Genomic DNA, 11,274 nt, shown 5'->3' on the forward strand with positions numbered 1-11,274 from the left:
CAGTGTCTTGGTGACATTTTTCTTTGTCATGGAACACCCTACCTCTAGTAAAGAAAACAATACATTAATATTTGAGAGACTGGGGTAGAAGAACTAAATTTAGATCATAAAATATTCCAAATACAAAGAGAATTATTTCTTCTGTGTCCAACAGCAAACCAGATAATACTTGTTTTTTGCAAGTCAGCACGTGCTAGCTTCAATTTATTTTAGCATGTGACTTCACTTTCAAGGGAAAAGTATTTTTGCATGTTTTTGAAGGCACTGAAGAGCTCACATTCCCCAAACTGAGGTTGTTTTAGAGTTTGCTGATGTCCTTAGCATAACCTTGAAAAATCCCCAGGTATAATAAAAGTGGCAAGCCTCCCTAGGGTGCCCTATGTCCCCAGTAACAATGCTATTATGCCAGGACTTGCAAAGTGTTTCCTTTGGTGGAAGATGAGCTGCTGACTTGTGCATGCCGTGCAGAAAATGTTTCCTTGAAGACACCTGACCTTGCTCTGATTCTTTCACCCTGTGTTGAGGTTTTGACCATAACCATCAAATGGTCTTTTGCTTTTGCTTCTTTTCTAACTTGTAAAAACATGGTGGTTTTTTTTAAGTTGAGAGGGTAATAAGTAGAGGGAAAACTCTCTACATGTACATGTGTCACATGAATGTAGAGAAACATTCTAATTGCAGCAGATGAGGTTAATAAATTTTATACTAAATCATGGGTATAAAAAATAAAAAGAAAAAAAGAAAGGGAAATGTAACCCAATCTGTTTTTGCTCAAAATGCACTTACAGGATTGCTGTTGCTCTAATCTGTGACTTCTTAATAAGTTTTACAGATTTAAGTCTGGCAGTTTTTGTTTACAGAGGGAGAGTTCACTTGAATATTGAATGTGAAAGATGTTTCATGTTTGATTGTAGCTAATTCATTCATAGCTCATATACGACTTTTTTATTCACTTGCTGAAGGCAGCTACATAATTCTTCCTAACCTAGGACTTTTATTGAATTAAAATAGCAAACCGTGTATTTTTATGTATTTCCCATGGATTTGTATGAAACAAGGTTTTTCTACTGTAAGGCCTATGGATCCTTCTGACTGTTAGATTAAGATAGGTTAATTAATCACAATCTGCATTCTTAACAGTAAGTATAGAAGAATAAATAATGAGCTCATTATATTACAGTATTAATATTTATTTTTGTTGTTATCTTGCTGATTTCACTTGACTGGTATTTGGTCAATAAGAGGCAAGCCTGTTATAACAAGCCTTTAAAATGATATCCTGCAGATGTTTTCCCCTTTTACTGCAGCAGGAGCATCACTGAACAAACAACCTTTAAGAGGCAACATTGAGACTATTTGTCCCAAAAGCTGGCCTATCTTGAAAGATTTTATAGGTTGTTAATCTTAGCTCAAGCATCTTAGGGCAATTATTTCTGTGGAACAACATACATAGTTATGGCTACCTAAGTGCTTTCTTTTTAAATAGGTTTTCTGGTTACTACTAATTATCTCAAGTGATAGCTATGTGAACTTACTATTTTCCTTTATATTCTATCTTACCTTAAACCTTGGTGGTGTTTTTTTATTATTATTATTTTGATCAAGTTCCTTCAGGCACTTTCAGGGGTAAACTTGATAAAGCAATTAAAGCCTTTCAGAATATGTGTGCATATAGGTGTACTTAATGCTCCCCTGTGACTTTCCTTTTGGAAAAGTTCTAGAGTCATAGGAGTCTGGAGGGGTATAAAAACCTTTAAATTGCAGGGAGTGTTTGTACTCAGATAACTGTATTTTTATTCTCAGATTTAGTGTTTTTAAGGAAGAGAATAATTCATTTTTAATTTTGGATGACCTGTTATCTGTTGGTTTTGTTTGTTTCTCTGTTCGCTTTCTTCATCCTCATAATTAAATCAAATATATTTAGATTTCTTTAGTTTTTATATGCAGCCTAGAAAACGTGTTCATTTCAAAGTTAATCAGGTGGCTGCATTAACTTTTCCTTTCATCAACTGCTCCAGGCAGCCCTGACCACTTGGACATGGAAGATTTAAACTTTATGTGCTACAGAAATGGCATCTGTTATCTAAAAGCCTTTGCCTTCACGTCCAATTCTACCTTCTCAGAAACCCTGGTAGGCTAAAAATGTCTCATTTTCTAGAGCCTCAAACTCATGAGCACTTTACAGTAGTGGTTCTTACTGAGTGCTCTTCTCCCATGCTTTTAAGGGCTTAAAAAACCCCTTATGCTTTTTTTTTTTTTTTCTTATATATTCATTTTGAGTGGTTTCAATTTTCTCACTTACATGTGACCTCTGGGTCTTGGAGTTTGAGCTGTTTGCTCCAGCCTCTACCCACAGAAGCAAAATGGGATTCCTCTTCCAGTAAAGCACACCTCCCTCCTTTTGTGCCCAAACTGCCTGCCTTTGGGCTTCTTGACCTACCTCTCAAGCTTTTAAATAGGTATACACACATCGGGAGTTAATCCACAGCAAGTATAGCTACTCTTGTTCTAAAGAGTTGTGGACACCTCCAGCTGTAATTTAATCTTGCTGCAGCAGTAGCCAACCGACTCCTGAACAAGTGGCAGCTACATTTGTCATGCTTGAAAGTACCCTTCCTCTTGATGCACAGCATGCTCTCTCATGCTCTCAGAAGCACAAGGTGCAGTTTGGATGCAGCTGTCACAGTGTGATTTGTTTCAGGGTTTTGCTTCAAGCGTTACTTGTCTGTTGATGTGTCCATAACCTCTGTGGTTTCAAAGACCCATCTGTAATCCCTGACTTCTCTCTCCTGCTCCTGGGAAAAATGCTGCTGCTCCAAGTGCCCTACCTATCAGTAAAGTTATCTGGACTTAAAAGTCTCTTATTTTTATTCTTATTCTTCTTATTCCTCTATTAGTGGTCTGTATTAAGATGATTTTTTATCACTGAGAATCACCCAGGTTTAGCAATCCTATCTTGTCTCTACCTCAGGAGATAGTTCCTCTTTAAAAGGTACTCAGTGATACAAAAAATTCCAGAATGTCAACTCTTTGGAACATAGATGGACTTCCCAGGCTGCTGCAATCATAAAGACCTTTTAAAATGACTAATATTTTCTTGTTAGAAAATATCGTCTTTCTCTCTTGGAGCGGGGCAAAATACCCAAGGCAGCGAAAATCTGAATAGCCATCTGGAAGACCCCAACTTTCACCATGGATACTAGAGGGAATATAAAATAGCTGCATTTCCAACTTTGGTCCATCACACAGGAGTCTGGAGTTGGATGGAGTGACTCCAAGACACAAGCTGTTTAAAAACCTGAGTCTGCTGGCTACTAAAACAGGCTCCAAAGTTGGATATGTAAAATTAGATGGATAGAACTTGACATAATTTCATTAAAACATATTTATTTTAACACATTAATTTTTAGATGAATCTGTTAGAGTAGCCTAACTGTAATGTTTGGGGCTTAATGCCCTTTATGGCTTTAAAAAGCTTTAATAGCTTCCATTAGGCTTCCATTAGCACTGCCAGAGAAAACAGGAAGATGCACATGCAGAAAGGCAATAATTTGTTTTGTTACTCAGTATGTACCGCAGTGGATGAAAGTGTTTGCATACACTGCCCATGAAATCAGATGGCCATTGCATTACAGATTCTGCCTGATGTTTTTTGGTTCTCATAGATATGGGTTCAGAATTCAAATTTAATAGCTTTCTAAGATTAATTTCATAAGCTCATTTGTAAAATAAAGCAACTGGTTTCCCCTTCAGCTTTTGTGTTAAATGAAGTTCAGTGATGTTCACATATGCTCTTCATAAGTTTGACTGCATGCTCTGCTTACTTTTGCTCTCTGTATTTTACTTCTTAGTCATGCATAACAGGAGACGTGTAAATGTTTCTTGATGTACCTGCAGGCAAAGAATGGGATATATACTACAAGTCAAGCGGTTTCCAAAAAAGTAAAAAAAAATAAAAATCACATGACTCATACAATAGTATTTTTGTATGAAAATGAATGCCAAATTTAAATTAAATACTTCTGGCAACTATTTTCTAGGAAATAAAGGAAGATAAACTTGAGTTCCAAACCATACCTGTAAAGATGGGTTCTTTTTATGTCAGTTTTCTTTATCCATGACCTGCGAGAACTGCATGTTCAAATCTGTCCTGTTGCCACAGGATCAGCTTTTGACCTTGGTGGAAGGCCAAGAGTTTAGACCCTTTGAAGCCAAATTAGCTTACAATTTACTTTGTTATTGGAAAGTACCGACAGAGACTTGCATGGAAAACACTCAACTTTCCATATACAGAAAGCTAGAGATTTGGGAAATTTTCTTAGTTATCTCTTATCTAACCTTTATGTTGTCCTTAAGGCTTACATCATAATTTCTGATATGTTTTCAATGGCTCTCTTTCCTACCTAAACATAAAAACGTTTGAACAAAACCTGAAGTTTGCCAGACTGCTAGTGCTTAACATTAGTAACAGCTTGCTTGGTGCTGAAGAAATTACAGATTTCGATTTTAGGTGGTGGGTTTTTTTTTTTTTTTCTCCCTAGAGATGATTGCAGCATTCATCTTAATATCTTATGGGTACAGAAGAGTGTTCCAGTAGACAGCAGGACATCAATTACAGATGTGAAGCATGCTTGTAGGCATATGGGTCTTATGTTAGCAGCCTGTTCAAAGAATTAAGTAGTGAGGATCCAAGACAGTCCAGATGTTACAAATTTCTATCAGTGGTCACTGCAGCATGAAATCTCATGTGAGTTTCATTCTTGGAATCATTCAAGGTGAATTATATAACAAACCTCATAAATTATTATTATTATGACAAGTTTAAATGAGTGATTAGCAGGAAAATTGAAGGATTAATTAACTTGGAATGTTCTTGCAGAGTAGCAAACATTCTGGGCTTTCATTATGTGAAAAGAGGGTCTTGACTTTTGTACAAGTGGTCATCCTGCTTCTTCAGTGCCCTAATTGGCTTTTTCCCTTCTCACTGGAGGAACAGAAACATTAAAGCAGCGAATAACTCTTGGGCAAAAAATATGCCTTAAGCACTTTGCTCTTAAATTTTTATCTATATTTTGCCTAAAAGGAGTTGTTAAAACTGATGTTCAGAGTCCAGTTAAATCAGCTGAACTTTTTTCTTTCTGAATTGAAAAAAATCAGGAGTACTTTTTGTCCCTAATTCTCTAGATCAAATTGATAATTGCTAGCATTTTTATAAAAAACACTTTTCAAGGTCTGTGGAAGCATTTGAATATTCTAGATTAACATCCTTCTCCCCCAACAACAATAACAAATGAATTTTCTAATCTAGGAGCATAATTTTTTTCTTGTCTCTTAGGATGGGTGAAAAACACGATGGAGCAGAATGGCTATGGATGTTTAGCAAAGGTGACTAACTCATTGTTACCATAAATAGTGTCTGTAAACATTTGAAGGTCAGTCACTGAAATATAGAATATTATATCAAACCAATTAAAATAGAAATTGAGAGTTAAACCTACAGGTTTTGGAGATTTCTTTAAAAAAAAAAATATATATATCTCTATTGCAACATGAAGTTCAGAGCAGAAAAGCCTGAATGATCTATTAGAAGATGTGGTTGGTTCATGACTTACGAAAAATAAGATAAGAAAGCACTAGAAAATCCAGAGAGATTGCTTTTAATATCTTTTGCTATTTGCACCTGTAGGAGTAATAGAGGAAAAAAATGGTACTATGGTTGATTTTTCTTGTTACAACAAACACAGACTAGATATGCAAGACTAGTGCAAACTGCAAAAAATACAAACACTATAATTATTACAGAACCCTTTGAAGCTTTTAACATATATTTATTATAAAAATATATTCTTAGAGCCCATGATAAACAACTCTTGCAATATTTCTTTGGACTAAGTATTAGCTGTGATACTCTTCCTTCTTCTCTCTGCCTTTACAGAAATGGGGGATGAAGAGAACACGAGGTACTTGGATGTTAAATAGTTTTAGCCTGTGACCCACAACAGAGGTAAATCTCTGCTGGGATTCAGTCCAGTACTGTAATTCACTAGCTCTACATACAATATCAATACAAATAGCTCTCCTGTAGTCAAACCTAGATACTCTTTACAAAGCTAACAGAATTTTCCCTCTTGTAAGGGGAACATTTTGAGTTTGCTGGATGAACTAAAATCAAGAAGATAGTTCAAATAGCAAAGGAATGGAAAGACTGAAATACATCTCTTGTTTACTAGACATAACAGAAGTCTATATTCTTTGCAGGGGACTGAATAAAAAGATTCAATTTTTCATTTTCAGAGTTTTATTACTTTCTAAAAATATATTGATTTTAAACCTTTTTTCTTTACCTGTTTTTCAGCGCTCAACATTAATATACAAATGCCTCAAACAGCCTATAACTGTATAATTTAAGGAAAAAGAAGTCTAGAAGGAAAAAACCTTCCAAGTACAGTAAGACTGCAATTCTGCAAGGATTTACATATTTACAAAACTGTTTTTACATACAGAAAGAAGGGTACTTTTATAATTGTTTGCAAACTCCGGGTCTGTGTGAAGAATAAACAGTTAACTGAAATGTAGATTTGAATGTAAATCCATTTTTAAGTCTTGAATTCTACTAGCTTTGCTTGTATGAAATACTACTTTTATCAGAATAGTCTTGATTAAATAAACAAAAGCTAAAATAAATCACATTAAGTATTATGAAAATATTTTCTAGTAATTATTCTAGTTACAGTAGTTGTACTTTTATCAGCATAGTCTTGATTAAATAAACAAAAGCAAAAATAAATCACATTAAGTATTATGAAAACATTTTCTAGTAATTATTCTAGTTACAGTAGTTCATTAAAGAAGTCTGTATTAATTTTTGCTCAGGATCTTCATGTTTTTACTAGCTGCATATTTGGCAGTACATTTTTTTTCTTGATGAGATTTCTCACAATTGTAATATCTGAATTTGAATGTGTTAAAATCATGCAACAAGAAAGTAAGCCTGTGCTCCTGAAGAGTTATGTTTAATGACAGACTTGTTATTAGCCAGTTTCGGTAGTTGGAAAATTCCTTCCTAATTGTTTATTTCATCTCATTTTTTTTTTATTAACTGAGTCTTCTACTCATATACAAACATATTTTGCATTTATTACTTGTAAATATAGTGAATAAAGTGTAGCTGATGCTTTTTATGAAAAAAGAAAAAGAAACATATTTTGCATTTATTACTTGTTGTAAATATAGTGAATAAATTGTAGCTGATGCTTTTTATGAAAAAAGAAAAAAAAAAAGTAGCCAAGCAAATTTTTTGATTACTTAATATTTAAGATGTAGGCTGTCTGCATTTCTACAGAAATCATAGAATTATAGAACAAGGGAAGGGATCTTGAGAGGTCATCCAGTCCAATCCATCACTATTGTTAATTTCAGTATATTACAAAATAGGAATTGTAATTAGAAGTGCATCTTTTTTAAATGTCTTACTTTGAAGTAGGTTTTATGTGAAGTAATCTATCTGTTTTCCTACTATCAAAGAAAAATCAGAAAGCAGAAAATTACATCAAAATCAGTAAATATGTACAAAAAACGTGGACAGAGCTTCAGCTATGAAATATATGGTTAAACAAAATGCACAGAATAAAAAGACTTTACACTAGCTTTACAAAGTGATTGTTCAGCCAGAGCTGATGAAGATTGAATGTCTGTTTGATGGAGAACTTGATTCCACCATCCTTCTTGGTGACAGTGACAGCAGCTTCTGTCCAGAAAGGAGACCTCTAGTCTTCGCTTTGAAGGTGACTGAGAACGTCGTTTGAGCAATCCTCACTTCATCATTTTCCATCCAGATTAGCATGGAGTTGAGACATACACAAATTCTCAGCTTGAGCATTTCTAGTCAAAGTGCAAATGCACAGCAGAGAGAAAATTTGAGTTTACAAAGCTGAAGTAAGCAAAGTATTTTTAATAAAAAATATTTTCTTCTGAATTTTTTTACTGTTTTTTACTATTCTGCAGCAATAAATATTGAAATAAAATGCTGATCCTACTATAAAACACATAGATATGAAAATACGTAAGATTATGTGGTAATATTTCCAAATGTTGCTTTCAAAACAACAACACATGGGTTTGTGGAAAGCTTAGTTAACCTTTGGTGTTTGAAAAGTTACTACTTAATTCAGCCACACTGAGGAGATTATCTGACAAAGAGGCTGGAGAGCTGATGTCTTGAACACAGGCATGCAGCTATTCTCACTGGTAGATTATGTGCTAATGGGATCCAATTATAGGCAAACCAAGCCTCTCTGAATCCTCAAAAAAGAAATGTTAAAAATTCCCTTGGTTCCCAAACATGATCTCTACTGCCATATGTCAGAACAGCTTTCTGACTAATGCAGGTCCCGGGAAGACACTTCTTTCTCATACTTGAATTACCACCTTTTAGATTATGCTAAACAATTAAATGAAAGTACAGGCCATTTCTTTGGAATGTATGTATTAGTACGCTTGTTAACAAGAAATTATTCCAGCAGCCTGTTTTATTTAAAGTTTACCATAGTGTAGGGATGGAATAATCTGATGTTAGCTAATGACATTGAAATGTTTTATACAGGTCAAGGTCAGTGGGAAGAGAACAGGAGTTAAATATCCAACACATAGGAGAGAATGATGACTGTTTATGAAGATGCAGGGGAAAAAGGTTGGCTTAATCTACCACTGATTCCAAGATACAAGATGAAAATTTTTCTCTTTGTGTCAAGGTCTACAGCTTGTTGGCTGTATAACTGTTGTGAGCAAGTGGCTGAGAGATCAGCCCTGTTATGTGCTTTGGAGTCTGGGATACTCACCTCATTTGACATATTGACCATTCTTTCACTTCTAAATTAAGCCTGTCAAGGTCTTTGTTTGTTCAGGGATATTTTACCTTCTCTTTCTGGAGTGTTAACCATCCCTTGCTACTTCTGATTTGCTTTTGGGTTGCTAGGATCAAGGTGAGAGAGGTGCAAACAGCTCATTTGTTTGCAAAATGAAGAATTGTTGCTTCTCCAGGGATTTTTTTCCATGTCTGGGAAGGTAATGTACCATTTCTGTATGAAACATTTACATAAGTTGTTCCTTATGTTTCATATAAATATATGACTACTGTTATTTGTCAATGTGTTAATAAGTGTACAAACAGGTACATAAGACTGATGCCTTTGGATTCTGTATGAAACCAGCCTCAAAGGCAATCATCCCATTTAGAGAGACTGTGGGTTGGGGTAACAGACCTCTCCCATAATCTTCCCTTTGACAAGTGTTACCACAAGTCATTATGCACAGAATTAGACATTCACAGTGATTTGAGGGGGTAGGATCTGACCCTCATTAAATCTTATTCTGTTGTATCTTGTAGTACTAAAAAAAAATATTATTGCAAATAAGTACTATACAGCTCGAGTCCCAGAATGTTAGCATTAATAAAAGGTATATATTTATTTTTAAGGTAAAATCAGCTTGCTTGGCTGGACAGAAATAAATCTGCTCTACTTCCTATCAGGAAATTGCTGTCAGGCCTAACCAGTAAATAAAATTCACTGACTTGTTATATAAGAGGGAGTGTGTTTTCTTGGTTATTATTCACATATTTAAGACTACAGTTTTATTTTTATGACATTGATACCAAGGTTTGGTAGGTTTTTATTCTTATAAAGCTTAGAGAGCTACAAGATCAGCAGTTTTCAAAACTCCTGGAGAGGCTATGCTTTGAGACCTGCACTAGAAAACCATGACTTCCACGGTAGATATTCCAGTTTTTGCCCAGGTATGTGTATGTACAGATATATGCCTATATTGTATGCTACATTTATTTTTTAGATAATGGCATTTTCCTGACTGGTTAACTTTAAACATTCAGAAGAATAAAGTATAACGTATATATCAACATGACTGTGAGAAATTCTGGGTTTTAATTTGAAGAGGTTTGAGAGGAAGGTAAACAATGTAGATGTAAAGATTTGAGTGGAGTCAAATTTTCATAAAGATGCCTTTCCTTTCTTATGTCTGTTGCAGACTTTCAATCTTCTTCAGGTTTGCCCTTCTTCTTTCAGTATCCTTAGAATCTGAAGCCTTGTTTGGAGGACAGAAAGGAAATCCAGGTGGCTGGATATACACCTTCCTTGCCTCTGACACTGGAGAAGAGTATTTCCTGGACAACTTTAGACTATACTGGAAAAGCAGGTATTTTGTCCTGTTCTCTTTAATAAAAATAATTATAAAAATATTAATACAGGTAATCTTGAATTTTCTAGACCTATGATTTAGACAGTAATGAAAATAAATTCACCTTAATTTCATGTGTACAATGCAAGTATGAACATAACTCGAAAGGGCTTAATTCATTCTTGTTCTAAATCACTTGATTTAATTAACATTAGACCATGCATTAATCTGTTTAATTTTTTTTTACATCTATATCGTAATTTGAAAGTTGTAATATATCTGCATATCACCTGTAATATATGAAGTAATAGCAAGACATTAGAAAATTTGTTGTTCAAATGTTTTGAATTTCATGATTAATAATCTCGAAAGTCAAATAGGAATTAAATTCATGCTTAAAAAAACAAAATTATGGAAATAACAGCTGTTATTTTGCAAGCTTGTATTCACAGGCAGCATGTTTTTAATACCATTCTCATCTAATAAAAATTGAATTTTTTTATAAACTATATAAACTGCAGGTTCATCTGTTAATAACAACCTCACTTTTGCTACAAGCATATAGTTAAAGCAATCAGATTTTTAGTCTTCTGGACAATCACGATGAAAATTATGAATAGAAACAAACTGGTGTAATTTTTGTATATATTTATTCCTTCAGAGGTTGGGGGACCTCACAGGGTTCCATTAAGAAGTCAGTTCCTATCAGGAGTTAACGACATGATGGTTGTTGAGGAATAACGGAGTAACCCCAATGACTGGAGTATTGAAGTGTATTAACTGTTAAACAAGTGATAAGTATTCATCTGTTCCATCTGTTTCCCCAAATGTTCATGTGTAGGCATTGGGATCCTCATCTTGGTTATGTTTCCTGGGTGCTAAAATAATACAAACAAATTATACAAAGGAAAAAAATGCTGGCAAAATTCTGTATCTTAAAAGTTCATCTTTGTTCTCTATGTATGTTCTTGAAATACCCATTATCTTCAGACTATTGCTGACAGACAGGGAACTTATATTAAATCCAGCTCTCCGAAATATTTGTCCCACTCCTCTCACAGAGTTTCTCACCCATTCTGAGAT

This window comes from Antrostomus carolinensis, unplaced genomic scaffold (genome assembly GCF_000700745.2).
Source record: "Antrostomus carolinensis isolate BGI_N321 unplaced genomic scaffold, ASM70074v2 scaffold12264, whole genome shotgun sequence".
NCBI lineage: Eukaryota > Metazoa > Chordata > Aves > Caprimulgiformes > Caprimulgidae > Antrostomus > Antrostomus carolinensis.